Source organism: Myodes glareolus, chromosome 25 (assembly GCF_982192425.1).
Source record: "Myodes glareolus chromosome 25, mMyoGla1.1, whole genome shotgun sequence".
NCBI classification, from domain to species: domain Eukaryota; kingdom Metazoa; phylum Chordata; class Mammalia; order Rodentia; family Cricetidae; genus Myodes; species Myodes glareolus.
The window spans coordinates 3,058,518-3,074,101 of NC_142050.1; the positions used below are offsets into that span (position 1 = coordinate 3,058,518).

Here is a 15,584-nt window from a genome sequence, read left to right on the forward strand (position 1 = left end):
AACATATTTTTAATATGAAGAGAAAGTTATTTTTCAGGACTTACTATTATTGGTGATTATTCTCCAAAATCATATCTATATGATTACTCTAATAAATTTTTTATGATTTTTTAAAAATGTGCAATGACTAATTTGGTCATTAATTTGAATTAAAACCCCAGAAGTTGGTCACAATTGTCAGAGTTTCTCTTAACTGGATCATTTGTTGTGGGAAGACACACTGTAAATCTGGGCCACACCTTCTGGTGGCACCCCACATAAAAAGACATGGAAGAAGGACACTTTTGCTATCTGCAAGCTGGCCCTTAATCTCACTGGCAAGCTCATCTATCCTGCTGTTGAGGCATTCCTTTGGATTATCAGAGACTAGTTCCTCAAGACTCCAAGTAGACTGAAAGCCACCTGAGACAGCCAGCTTCATGGACTGAACTACTGGGTTCTTGGCCTTTCCTTTGAGAGACAGCCATTGTTGGAGTAGTTGGACCATAGCCTGTGAGCCACTTTAATAAATCATATATATATACATATATATAACAAATCCCATAAATATAATAAACCCCATATATATGATTCTATCAGTTCTGTTCTTTTAGAAATCCATAACTAATATAGATTGGGATTCTTAAATTAATTTGAATAACCTGGAAATTTATAATACTACTTTTATATCTAATAAAATGCAATATGTACCCGTACATTGGCATAGGCAATCATATGGAGGTCCGTAGACAAGTAATGGGAATCTGTTCATTCCTTCTACCATGTGAGTTCATGAGACCAAACTCAAGACTTCAGTCTTGGCAAACTGTAAGCACCGATACCCACAGAGCCATCTCACCATGTACATTCAGCATTTTAAGAAACAACCTTAAGAGACCCAGCAATGCCGCTTTGGGATATATATCCAAAGGAGACTCAATTATACCACAAGGACATGTGTTCAACTATGTTCATAGCAGCATTGTTTGTCACAGTCAGAACCTGGAAACAACCTAAATGCCCCTTAACCGAAGAATGGATAAGGAAAATGTGCTACATTTACACAATGGAGTATTACACAGCAGAGAAAAACAATGACATCTCGAAATTTGCAGACAAATGGATGGATCTAGAAAACATCATATTGAGTGAGGTAACCTGATGAGGGATTTCCCTCTGTATGCTGTGATTATCATTGGTTAATAAAGGATGGCTTTGGACCTATAGCAGAGCAGAACAAGCTAGGCAGGGAAAACTAAACTGAATGCTGGAAGAAAGAAGGATGGAGACAGAGAGAACCCATGTAGCCCCACCAGAGATGGACACCGTACTTTACTCGGTAAGCCACAGCCCACAAGCCAACACACAGATTGATGGAGATGGGTTAAGTTAATATGTAAGAGTTAACCAATAACAAGCTAGACCTAATGCGCCAAGCAGTGTTTTAAATAATATAGTTTCTGTGTGGTTATTTTGGTTCTGGGTGGCCAGAATGAACAAGTGGCCCCCTTTCTATTACAGTAATTTAGACCCAGAAAGACAATTATCACATGTACTCACTCATAAGTGGTTTTTTTAGACACAAAACAAAGAAAACCAGCCTAAAAATCACAATCCCAGAGAACCTAGACAGCAATGAGGACCCTAAGAGAGACATACATGGATCTAATCTACTTGGGAAGTAATAAAAGACAAGCTCTCCTGAGTAAATTGGGAGCATGGGGACCATGAGAGAGGGTTGAAGAAGAGGGGAGAGGCAGGGAGGGGAACAGAGAAAGATGTAGAGCTCAATAAAATCAATTTAAAAAAAAGAAGCAACTATTTTCCCTGATTGTCATTTGTATTCTAATAACAATGACATGGGCATTCCAATCCTTGCACACCTTACTGTTATTGACCATGATTGGTATTTTTATTTGTGCCTATTTTAATAGATGCACAGTGATATATTATTTTTGTTAATTTTAAGTTAATATACAAAATAGTGTGCTTCTTTCTGGTATTTTCCTAATTATGTGTACTTTTTAACCTAATTTATTTACCTCTCCCTCTATAATTGTTCCCCTGATACCTTTGTAACAGTCTTGTGGGCCCACTACCTTCCCCAAATAATCCCAACTTCTACTTTCACATCACATTTTTTTCTATACCTTCTATACCTCCAAGACATATGTTCTCTTCCTCATCTCCCATGGGCCCCTTTCCAACTCCATTACTTACATGTACATACAAAAACGCACCTACATTTGAATCTAGATTCTGTGTTTCTTAGGCTGACTTATTTCACTGAACCCCATAGCTTGAAGTTCTATCATTTTCCTGAAAATGTCATGACTTCATTTTTCTTTGCAACTAATGAAAGTCCATTCTATAAGCACTAAGTTTTCTTTATCCATTCATCTGCTGGTGGGCGTTGAACTGGCTTGCATTACTGGTTCTTGGTCATAGTGAAGCGGTAGATATGGATGTGCTTGTGTATCTGTTGTCCATGGGCATGCATATTCCAGGGTGATGGCGCTGGGTCATATACAATTCTGTTCTGTAGGGGTTTGTTGACAATTTTTTATCTTGTTCAGAGAAATAGGTCTACTGTTTTCCCTCTTTGTGTCCCAACTGACACTGGGGCAATTATGGCTTTTAGGGTGGGCTACATAATGCCTCTCCCCTTACTACTTTAGAGAAGACATTAGGAGCTTTAGAGGTAACTGGTTTTTTTTTTTAAGTATGGTAGAACTCAGCAGTAAATCTGTCTGATACTGGGTTTTTCTCTGTTGGGAGACTTTTATTATTGCTTCAATACCATGTATCTGTTAAAGTGGTTTTATTGTCTTGATCTAATTTTGGTAAGTGATATGTAACTCAGAATATAACCATTTCTTCTAGTTTTTATTTTTAAATGCCATTTTTCTCTACCAATTTTAATTATAGCTTTGTAGTATATGACACTTTTGGTTGGCAGTTATTTACTTTCTAGGTTTGAAATAAGCCATTTTCTGATTTCCTGATTTTAATAAGAGAGCTGACGTATTTTGATGTGTCTGTCTTGTAATGAGTTTCTACCATAAAGCCTTTTTTTAGCAAGTTATTTCATATAGTGTGTGCATGGTGGAAGGTTATATTGTGGTGCACATATAGAGGTTAAAAAACAGAGCAGCTTGTAGGAATTAGTCTTCTCCTTCCATTGTGCAGATTCTAGGGGTCAAACTCAAAACATAAGGTTTTGCAGCAAGTACCTGTAATCAGAGACATTTTACTGCCCTCCTCATTAACGTTTTTAAAGACTTATTTTATTATTTCATATGTATGTACATGTGTTGGCAGTGGTATACTTGCCAGACAAAAAGCACTAGAATTCTGGAGTTGCCGTTTCATTTCAAACATATAGGTATGAAAACTGGAGTCCTCTGGAAGAACAACAAACACTCTTAACTGTTGAGCCATCTCTTCTAGCTTCCACTTCCACTTAATAGCTTCTTGATGTTGTTCTATTTTGCTTTGTACTTTTGACATATTAAGTATATGTCAGGCAAAGGTCCTTGGTTGCCTATGTCCCTCTGTAGCTCTAAGTGCCTCTTGTGTTTGGATAACCATTTGCTTCTCTGCACCTGGGTAATTTTCTGTTGTGATTCCGCAGAACAGACTCTTTTTTCTTTTGGTTTCTGTCTCAGTTACCTTGCTGACCTGAGAGTTCTTCCATTTGGTCTCTTGAGTGTGTCTAGAAATCTCGGGTGTGGTGATGGTGCTCTTTTTGCCTTTCCATGGATGTTTAAATGTAGTATTTCATCTGCCTCCTCTGCCCTGACATTAATTCTCTGCTTAGTGAAGTCTCTTGCTGATGATTCAATTTGGTTTTTATATTTGACTAATTGATTCTTTTAACAGCATTTCCGTTTGGTTTTTCACATCTAAATTTCCCTGCAAATTTTATTTTTCATGTTGCTGATTTTTCTCCGTTATTTCTAATTTTTTTACCCATTTTACTGTTTTGTTCCCCCTCTATTTTGCTGACTTTCCTCTCTAGTTTTTGGACTGGAACTGTCTGTTGTGCCCCCTTGCAAGCTGTTGTTCATTTCCACCAGCACGCTTTTGTAATCTTCGCCCTCATTCAATGTCTTTGACTTCAATGGGGAGCATTATAATTCTTTTGCCTCATATTGCTTTACCATTTCTTGTACTTCTTTGTTGGGCTTTGTATCTTTTGATTTGGGTATCTCTTCCAGTTTTATCTGCGTATCTATTTTTCCTCATTTTCATTACTTTGAGAATTTAGTACAGTGTATTTTATCCATATTTCCATGCCCTCTCAACTTTGTGTTCTCTTCTTCTGTTAAAACCATCAAGGTTCAGTAGGTGCTTCCCATACAGTTTGAAATGAGGGGCCTTTCTCAGAACCATGACCAACCGACCAGGACCCACTCCTGTAAGGAAAGCCAACTCAGCCTCTCTCACAAGTCATCATTTGCTAATTGCTCTTTAGCAGGTAAGTCTCATCAATATTCTGCTTTGGAGGACTCAACCCTCAGTACCACTTGGGGAAGGGAAAAATCAGCCTAAGAATGACAAGCCATGCAAGATATGGAAACAGTCTTTAAAATGATTAAAGCCCATGTCTGTCTGCTTTACAGGAGGAATTGAAATATTAACTTAGAATGTGCTATGAAGTTAAATAGTTAAGAATAAAAGTGTAAAACATACATGAAAGATATAAAGTTTGGAGGCAGATAAAGGAGAGAGGGCAAGTTCAAACGAGGATGCAGATGAGGAGAGCAGGGGAATACCAGGAGAGAAAGGGCACAGAATGAGGAGGAAATGACAAAATGAAAATTTTGAGGGTCCTAATAATGAGAAAATTCAAAATCAAAATTGAATAAGTGGAAGAAAGGGAGTACAAATAACACATTAAAGTATCAATAAAATTAAGTTAAAATACTGCTGAAAGTATAGTATAGAGAAAGAACAATAAACACAGGGCAAACAGAAAGGAAATGAAAAGCAAATTGTTCAATAATAAAACTGCATGAGCAAAGTCAAATGAATGTATACTGGGAAACAAGACACAAACATGAAATTGTGTTTAAATATAACAAAATAAAACACTGCAGAAGTGTGTTCTTTTGGAGGACACTGTTGTGTCAGTTCCGGAGCGGCTACGCAGTTGCTTGTGTCTCCCCCTCCCCACCACTGTACCCTGAATTTCTGAAGCTCCCCCAACTATTTTTTTCTTATTCTGATGATCTCCTTTGCTGCAGTTTCTGCTCTGCCACCTCACTCAAAAACCTCGGCAGATCACATTTTGAATAACATTCCTTGCTGATGAAGAGTTCGTCGTTATGAACATCTTTGCCATTTGCACTTCCTATTGGACCGGCCAGCCTGATTTTCCTCTATTTTTTTTTTTGTTCTCATTGATAATTAGTTATTCATCTGTCCTGCATACAAGCATGCCTTTTCAGTTCTTCTTTTCAAGTTTCATCTCGTGTTATTATAACTTGTCTTTTTATACCCAGGACAGTGTTTTCTAAAGAGCAGCATCTCCAGGTTTTGTTCAACTCTCATTTAATAAATTACTCTTTTTATAGGTCACGCTTTTGGTTGTCTTAAGAAACTTCTTACCTAATGGAATGGTTTTTCGGCCAAGGCTCTTTTACTCCCCAGAGGATATGTGCCAAGGTCTGAAGACATTGTTGGTTGTCACAATGAGGAGAAAAAATAGTACCCACTTCTAACGTGTGGTGTCTCAGGGTATTCCACACCACCATAACACACAAAACAAGCTCTTACAACTAGTACAAGGTGATATTCCTGGTTTTGGTAAAACCTGGGCTCAACCGGAACTCAGAAATGTTTTCTCATATGTTACATCTTAAAACATAATTGTATGTTTTCCACTTAGACATACAGTGCATCCCCAGCTAACTCTAACGTGTTATTTGTGTGACAAATCTACTTTAAATATGAGGCTTTGTTTTTTAAAACGGGCATTCAATTCTACTCACTACAGAAATAAAAATAAAAGAATAATAATTTTTAAGCCCTTTTTTAATTCTTCTAAAATGCATTTTCATTTTTATCAAAACTCAGTTGCTCTAGGATATAATGAATACACAAGGCTTCTGTATTCTCTCCCATTACTTGATCTTACTGCTCTCATGCTTCTATCCTGGCTTGCCCACAAAAAGGTCTTAAAGTTCTCAGGATTTTAGACCTATGAATGCAACCTTATTTCTAAAAGATATTGTTAGATCCTTTCTCTTTCCACAAATATTTTTAGAATTCGTCATAAATTTTTCTAAAGCAGTAGGTGTGCATGATTTTGATGGAACTTGTTCTTGATGTGTGGGCAGTTTATAGAGGGACGATATTAATTAAGTCTTGTGGTCGGGTGTTAACATTTTTCCTCTTCTCAGAACTGTCTCAAACATTTCCATGCACAAGTTTTGAAACCTTTTGTCAGGTTTACTCCCATGTATTTAATATTTTTGATGCTACTGAAAAAAAGCATTGGATATTTAATTGATATTTATGATTTATTGTTGCTACCATGAGGAAACACAACTGAATTTTCAACACTTATCTTACAAGCTACTGATTACTGTTACTATTATTATTATCATCATTATCGTCATCATTACTTTTATTATTTGGTTGTTCACGACAGGTTTTCCCTGTGTAGCTATGGCTCTCTCTGTCCTGAAACTTGCTCTGTAGACCAGACTGACCTCAGACTCACAGAGATCCACCTGCCTCTGCCTCCCAAGTGCTGGGATTAAAGATGTGCGTCACACCATGCACAAGCTACTGATTATAATTGTGCTGTCTATTGTTTTGAATACTTTGCCCTGTAGATACTATTGAATACAATTGTATTTTTGAGGTTCTAAGTCTTGCAGTTTTTCCATAATTAATAATTTTGGGTTGTTTTCTGTTTGAATTTGATATTTTGTTTTTAGTGTTGTAGTTTGAAAGACCTTTTTTCTGTCTTCCCTCCCATTCAGTAAAGCAATCCTTCTGAAAATAGTTAATAGTCATTAAACTTCAAATTTGTTTTTATGTGAAACAGATGTTTTTACAAAGTGTATGTGCATAATATATATGTATACATATTCTATATGTGTGTATAAATATATATACACTCCTTTCCTTGCTACTTCAATGTTTTCCTTTTTTTTTTTGTCCTTACCTACGGAGTTTCAGTAGCTTTCATCTAAAATTAGTTTTAATTAATTTAATGCTTGCATAAGCCTTGGTGGGGGAATCACTCAATGGAGCATGGGTAACTTATCCATGTTCCTTTGAAGAAGATAATGCTCCCTCCCCAAGCACCTATTAACTACCCATTCTTTCTCAGTGAGATTGAGACCTAATGAGGCCTTTCCCACTTGTGTGATGAAATGATGGCTGCCCAATCTCATGCAGGTTTTGCACAGGTAACCACAGCTGAAGTACGTTCATAAGTGTAATGTCCATGTCACAGGGTGAGTTTTATTTATTTGTTTATATGTTTATCTATTATTGCATAGTTTGCCTGTTGCTGTCATTGTTATTTTTTAGACCTATCTGGGTGATAGAATGATTCAAATAATTGTTTTTGTCTTTATTTGTAGTTATTTTTTGTTGGGCTAATCAATCTCTAAACTACACTACAAACACTGCAGCCATAATTTTTAAATGCTTAATTACTTCACATATATGGGTGATTCACTTGTGGTTTTGTGTCTGTGTATGCAGGTCTCCCAGAGTCTAGAAAAGGGCAGAGTTCCCTGGTACTGGTCTTACCAGTATGTGCGCCACCATCTGGGTACTGGAGAGCAATCCCGAGTCCTCTGGAAGAGCAGACTCTTGTCCTAACCACTGAGCCACCTCTCTAGCCCTATAGACTTAAATTTTCACTGTGAAAGTTTGGGTAGTGTTTAGCCAGCCCTGTTTTCTTATATATCATAATAGATATATTTGTTCATATGCTTCTTTTACTGTTAATATAGCTTTGGAGACTATGCATTGAAATTTTCCTATGATATTAAATACAACAGCAAAGTACCATTCAAGAGCATTTGGATATTTTGGGCTTTATTTTACTTTATCTCTCGAAGTACAAGCCTACGCTTTGTACCTTACAAAAGAGTTTTAAGGATCTTATTATTGGGTGAAATGAATAATATAATAATATCTACCAAGGTCCCTCCTATCTAGATAAAAGGGTCATATTGGGAAGAAATAAGTTTTTTATTATTATTATTTAGAGCTTGCTCTGTATGGTGAATATTGCTCTTCAGAATATTACTTATCTTCAGAACATTGTTGTAACAGATGAAGTTATGATTTCCTCATGGAGAGACTTGGCTCGGGCTGGATACCCACTAAGATTTTGGTTTCTTGGCAAACGCCTGTTTTCTAAGAAGATTACTAATTTCTTGGCTCAACTCTAAATCACAGTCTAACTTTCAAAGCAAATGAGGCTCATCAGTAGGGCTTTAATTCCTTTAGGCAATTGTTCTCAAAGCCTCCTAGGCTGGAGCAGGGATACAGCAGAATTCAAGAATTAAAGGTCATTTTTTTGGGCCATAAATAAGTTAAATAGCTAGACAGAGATGTCTTCAAGAAAATCTTCACTTGAGAAAGTGGAAACAGTTCATCTTCTCTCACACTTATATCATGATTTAGAAAACACATTTCTAGAATAAATCATCCCTTAGATGGTGCATCCAGACAAAAGAACATTAGAAAGGGTGCTGAGAGAAATGGATATAAGAGCTGGCCTCTCTTTGCTTCCTGAAGCATTTATACCTTCCCCAGCCATGTCCACAGTATGAACCAAACGGCATCAGTCTGCAATCCACTCCTCAGACATGGTGACACACCTGAGTTTGGGCACCATGAGTGACAGGTGGAACAGATATTTAAAGGATGTTGAAAAACAGCAAATAGATTGAATCCTTCTACTCCTAAAATGAACTTGGAACAAAATCTGGCTAATCTAAAACTTCACTTGGAGACTCTGCTAGTTAGTTCTCTATTAAAGATTTTGCTCAAGAATGTTCTGATCACAGTAAGTTTTACAGGCAATCTTTCAGGGTTTATTTCATTGCAGAGACTGCCTCCATGAGTTGTTTTTTTTTTTTTCCAGACAAGGGTTGTATGTTGAATCTGAGTTTTAGAAATTTTTGAGGATTGTCTAAAAGACTTTTAAAAGATCATGTACTGGTTACCATGAGAAGATAATTCTATGTAGATAAATAAATCCTCATGAATAGGAGAATAAGGTAATGAGTTACAAAGATAAAGCAGGATTATAAAAAAGAAATGTTAAAATTATTTTAAGGTTGGAATAAAGATCCCTTTTTATAAAAAAACACTCTGGAGGAGAATAAAAGAAAAACTTTTCCTTTTATTAAAGGAAAATCTTCAAATTAAAGATCATCCTCAAATAAGAAATTACTATAAATATCTTCACAATAATGACAGAAATACGTTCTTGACTCATCTTTTACCGTCCTTAATTCAATAATGCAAAATTATCTGAGAAATTTCTCCCACTTGAATTTCTCAATAAGTATATCTGTAGGTTGAGTCAGAAGTTAGCATCTAATCAATATATTATGCATCTGGGAGGTAAGGAAAGAATTAAGACATTGATACCAATAACTTCCCCTGAATATTAGTTACAATAATAGTCTGGAGTCTAAAATTTCCTTAAAATAATAATTGGAAATCCCCATATACCTTTGACAATGAAGAATATTCAACATGGGGGAAATCATGTTTTTATGTCAGTACAGTGACAAAGTTGTCAATAGCGCTGATTTCAAGTCTAGGTTACCAAAATCAATTTTTAGAATCCTGCCAGTATGCTTGTATCAGGCTTTAAGCAGGAAATTCCACTAGTGGAGCATAATAAAAAAGGCATTTTATAAACTGCACGGGCAGAAGGAATGTGTAAACCTTTTGTAGCACAAAGAATGTCGTGTCAAGCTGGGCATTAATGCCAAGGCTGTCACAAGTCATGGGGCTGGGGCAAACTCTGTTCCTCTTGCACCATAGACATTAAGGAAACTACTAGACCTCTCTGGTTTCACATGAGTCACCTCATTATTAGATTGAGGATGTAGAGAGTGCATCTTATAAATAAAAGCTTGCATCTGGAGAAAACAGAAAAGAACAAAGGATGAGTGCAGTTCCTCAAGTGAAGGACAACTGTAATTGCCTTTACAGCACGAATGCAAACACGCCCTTGACTCATATTCAACCATTTAGCTAATATATTTTTTCCTTTTTTAAATTGATTTTTATTAAGCCCTACATTTTTCTCTGCTCCCCTCCCTGCTTCTCCCCTCCCTTTTCCAACCATCCCCCAAGCTCCCCATGCTCCCAATTTACTCAGAAGATCTTGTCTTTTTCTACTTTCTATTTCCCATGTAGATTAGATGTAAGTCTCTCTTAGTGACCTCATTGTTGTCTAAGTTTTCTGGAATTGTGGTTTGTAGGCTGGTTATCTTTGCTTTATGTTTAAAAATCACCTATGAGTGAGTGCCTGTGATAATTGCTTTTCTGTGTCTGGATTACCTCACTCAAAATAATGTTTTCTAGCTCCATCCATTTTCCTGCAAAATTCAAGATGTTATTTTTTCTGCTGTGCAGTACTCCATTGTGTAAATGTACCACGTTTTCCTTATCAATTCTTCGGTTGAGGGGCATTTAGGATGTTTCCAGGTCCTGGCTATGACAAACAAAGCTTCTATGAACATAGTTAAACACATGTTCTTGTGACACAATCGAGCATCCTTTGGATATATACACAAAAGTGGTATTGCTGGGTCTTGAGGATGGTTGTTTCCTATTTTTCTGAGAAATTGCCACATTGACATCCAAAGGAGCTGTGCCAGCTTGCATTCACATCACCAATGCAGGAGTGTTCCCTTTTCCCCACAACCTCTCCAGCACAAGTTGTCATCAGTGTTTTTGATCTTGGTCATTCTTACAGGTGAAATTCAGAGTTGTTTTGATTAGCATTTCTCTGATGGCTAAGGCTGTTGAACATTTCCTTACGTGTCTTTCAGCCATTTTAGATTCCTCTGTTGAGAGTTCTCTGTTTAGGTCTGTACTCCATTTTTTTTATTGTATTATATGTTCTTTTGGTGACCAATTTCTTGAGTTCTTTGTATATTTTGGAGATCAGACCTCTGTCTGCTGTGGAGTTAGTGAAGAATTTTTTCCATTTTGTAGGCTGGCATTTTGTATTGTTGACCATGTCCTTTGCTTTACAGAAGTTTTTCAGTTTCAGAAAGTCCCACTTATTAATTGTTTCTCTCAGTGTCTGTAATGCTGGAGTTATATTTAGGAAGTGGATCCCTGTGCCAATGTGTTCAAGTGTACTTTCCACTTTCTCTTCTATAAGGTTCAGTGTGACTGGATTTATGCTGAGGTCTTTGATCCATTCGGACTTGAGTTTTGTACATGGTGACAGATATGGGTCTATTTTCATTTTTCTACATGTTGATATCCAGTTATGCCAGCACTACTTGTTAAATGTACTTTCTTTTTTCTATTTGATATTTTTTGCTTTTTGTCAAAAATCAGGTGTTTGAAGATGTATGGATTGATATATGGAACTTTTATTCAGTTCCATTGGTCCTCCTGTCTGTTCTTATGCCAATACCAGGCTGTTTTCAGTACTGTAGCTCTGTAGTAGAGTTTGAAGTCAGGGATTGTGACCTCCAGAAGTTCTTTTATTGTACAGTATTGTTTTGCCTATCGTGGGTATTTTGCTTTTCCACATAAAGTTAAGTACCATTCTTTCGAGGTCTTTGAAGAATTTGGGGGGGGGGAGATTTTGATGGGCATTGCACAGAATCAGTAGATTGCTTTTGGTAAAATTGCCATTTTTACTTTGTTAATTCTGCCTACCAAAGAGCATGGGAAATCTTTCCACTTTCTGGTGTCTTCTTCAATTTCTTTCTTCAAAGCTTTAAAGCAATTGTCATACAAGTCTTCCACTTGTTTGGTTAGAGTTTCTCCGAAATATTTTATGCTCTTTGTGGCTATTGTGAAGGGTGTGGATTCTCTGATTTCTGTCCCAGTCCTTTTATCATCTGTGTACAGAAGGGCTACTGACTTTTTTGAGTTAATCTTATATCCTGCCACATTACTGAAAGTGTTAATGAGTTGTAGATGTTCCTCGGTAGAATTTTTGGGATTGTTTATGTAAACTATCATATCATAAGCAAATAGTGAAAGTTTGACTTCTTCTTTTCCAATTTGTATCCCCTTGATCTCCTTTTGGTGTCTTATTGCTCTAGCTAGGACCTCATGAACTATATTGAATAGATATGGAGAGAGTGGACAACCTTGTTTTGTTCCTCATTTCAGTGGAATCACTAGGAGTTTCTCTAGCAATTCTGGAGTTTGTTCAAAACTCAAGAATTTATATTCTGTTGCCATACCTCAGACTTTCTATTTCCTAATGTTCACGACTATCATAAACATGAAGATCCAAGAGATCAGCCACTGGCACTTTACTTCCTGGAAACAAGTTAACTTACACTGTGAGGTTTTCATGTGAGGGAACATTACAATTAAACAGTTTTAGGCCTGTATATAAGACCTCATAGTATATTGTACTGATGAATATTGCTGTTTTCAACTGTGCAGGCTAACCTCTTCCAAGACTAACCATATTTAAAATAGCAGCATTTCATTATTATAAATAATAATAAAATAAATCATGACCCAGTTGTGATCCATCTCCACCAATCTTTACATTTCCACTCCTCCTTACTGTTAAAGCTCACTGTCAGAAGACTTCCTTCTAGTAGATTTCAGTAATCTCTACTTCTCTGAGTTTGGGTGCCCCTCCTTCTTGCTCCCTTCTCAAATACTTCTAACACGTCATTGAAATCTGCCTCTTGCTAAAGTTTCCAGTTCATCAACCTGCAAAGACCTTGGCTACCTTAACTTTCCTTCTATATATTTATTTGTTCACATGTTTATGTAATGGATAAAAAAGAGGGGAAGGAAAGGGAGTGGGGGAGCTCAACAAGGGGTTAGCAGGTAAAGGAAAAAGAAATGCTATAATTTATAATATATTTGTTTTATTTATATTTATTTGTTTATCTGTAGGTTTTAAGACAGGGTTTTTCTGTGTAGCCTTGGCTGTTCTGGAACCTGGTCTGTAGACCACGATGGACTTGAACTCACAGATTCACCTGTCTATGCCTCCTGAGTTCTGGAATTAAAGGTGTGCACTACCATTGTGTGGTGTATATTTTCATTAGGTAATAAGTAATTAGATAGATAGATAACAGATGACATTAATGAATGTAGTTCAGTGGAAGTGCACTCTCCAAACATACTTCTAGCACAAAACTAAATAAGCGATGAACAAGAAATAAATGCATGGCCTGGCTCTCACTTCCCTTACTAAATGTGTTTTATAAACAACCAAGTCCTGCCGCCATCTTCGTTCCGTGTCCTCCGCACAAAACGCCTGGCGAAGCCACAGAAACCGTCCCTGCCACCGAGCAGGAGCTGCCACAGCCCCAGGCTGAGACAGGGTCGGGAACAGAATCTGACAGTGATGAGTCAGTACCAGAGCTCGAGGAACAAGACTCCACACAGACAGCCACACAACAAGCCCAGCTGGCGGCAGCAGCTGAAATCGATGAAGAGCCAGTCAGTAAAGCAAAGCAGAGCCGGAGTGAAAAGAAAGCACGGAAGGCTATGTCCAAACTGGGTCTTCGGCAGGTTACAGGGGTTACTAGACTCACTATCCGGAAATCCAAAAATATCCTCTTCGTCATCACCAAACCAGATGTCTACAAGAGCCCAGCTTCAGACACCTACATCGTATTTGGAGAAGCCAAGATTGAAGATTTGTCTCAGCAAGCACAGTTAGCAGCTGCTGAGAAGTTCAAAGTTCAAGGTGAAGCTGTTTCAAACATTCAAGAAAATACTCAGACTCCGACAGTACAAGAGGAGAGTGAGGAGGAAGAGGTTGATGAAACAGATGTGGAAGTTAAGGACATAGAATTGGTCATGTCACAGGCGAATGTGTCCAGAGCAAAGGCAGTCCGAGCCCTGAAAAACAGCAGTAATGATATTGTAAATGCTATTATGGAATTAACAATGTAACTATTTGACAGCAAGGACACTCCCCATCCCCTCCCCCCTTTTTGGTGTTTCAAAGGTGGAACTGCAGCTTGGTTTGAAATTTGTACTGTTTCTATCACTAATAAAGTTATGGCTTCTTGTTGGAAAAAAAAAAAAACAACCAAGTCTTCAATTCTGACTTACCCATTTACTCCTTGTTTTTTCTCTTCAGCTAGATATGTCTGTCTCTGTGGGCTGAGTGCTATAATTCCCCCACTAAACCCTTATGCTGGAACTTAATACTCAGTGTGATAGTATAATGTAGGGTCTCTGGGAAATAATTGAGTTATAATGAACTTACCTTCATGAATGAGATTGGTGTCCTTATAAAATAATTTTTGACCAGTGTCTTGGCCTCTTCTGCATGTGCAGACATAGAGGAACTGCAACAACCTTGAAACACAAAGCACACTCTCACAGGACATGAATTTGCTGGTACCCTGATTCTTTGCTTACGTATCATCACATTTAATATTCTTTTGTCATAGTAAATGTACTGGCGACATCTATATATTCCTCTATTTTTAACATCAGTGTGAGGTTTTCTTGAAAACTTTCCCAACTTCAACAGAGTAATAGCTGTATATCTTCTGTATTGGCCAGCTTCACAGTCACATTTATGTGGTCATTTTTATGATCATGTGGTGGGGGAGGTCCTTCTGTCTGTGTGTTGCTTTTATTGGTTAGTGAATAAAGAACTGCTTTGAGCCTTTGGCAAGGGTAGAACAGAATTAGACACAAAAGGCTAGGTTATATGATGGGAGAAAGAGGGCAGGGTCAGAGAGAAACCATGGAACCAGCCAAGACAGATGCTGGGATCTTTACCTGGTAAGCCACAGCCATGTGGCAATATATAGATTAATAGAAATGAGTTAAATTAATATAAGAGTTAGCCAATAAGAAACTAGAGCTAATCAGCCAAATACGGTTTCTGTGTGATTATTTTGGGTTTAAGCTAGCCAGGCTACCAGGAACCAACAAATGGCCATCTCCAACAATCACGTGATTAGTAGCTTTCCCCTTGCTAAACTTACAGCTTTGTAAATGAGCTTATCTGTTTAGTGTTTGTTGATTCATCTCTGAACCTAGAATAATATTTAACTTAATAGTAGAGAGTCAGTAAATAATGACTGAACCAATGAACTGCCTGATGGAATTTAAATGGTCCTAATTCTAGTGACACATCATCATAGCTTTCTGAGTGCATTTAGCCCCAGCAGGAGTCTTAATTTCCGTGATTCTCTTCTTTCACAGAAGCCTGTACTTTCCCCCTGTGCACTGTATTATTTAGAGTACTCTAAGAAAAAAACTTTTAATAGAATAAGCATATATTAGAAAGGAATTGTTTTAGCCAGTCAGCAGGTAAGCTTCCTGCAAGTAGGTTGCTCCAATACTTCCACTCCATTCATCAGACCCTGTAACCTACAAGTTCCACTCTGCCCCTAAATCCTCCTATATCCTGC

The 15,584-nt window shown here is 37.4% G+C and overlaps 1 pseudogene; it reads left to right on the forward strand.

The window, feature by feature from the left end:
* Positions 1 to 13,368: 13,368 nt before the first annotated feature.
* Positions 13,369 to 14,222, forward strand: LOC148117803 (nascent polypeptide-associated complex subunit alpha pseudogene; annotated as a pseudogene).
* Positions 14,223 to 15,584: the final 1,362 nt, after the last annotated feature.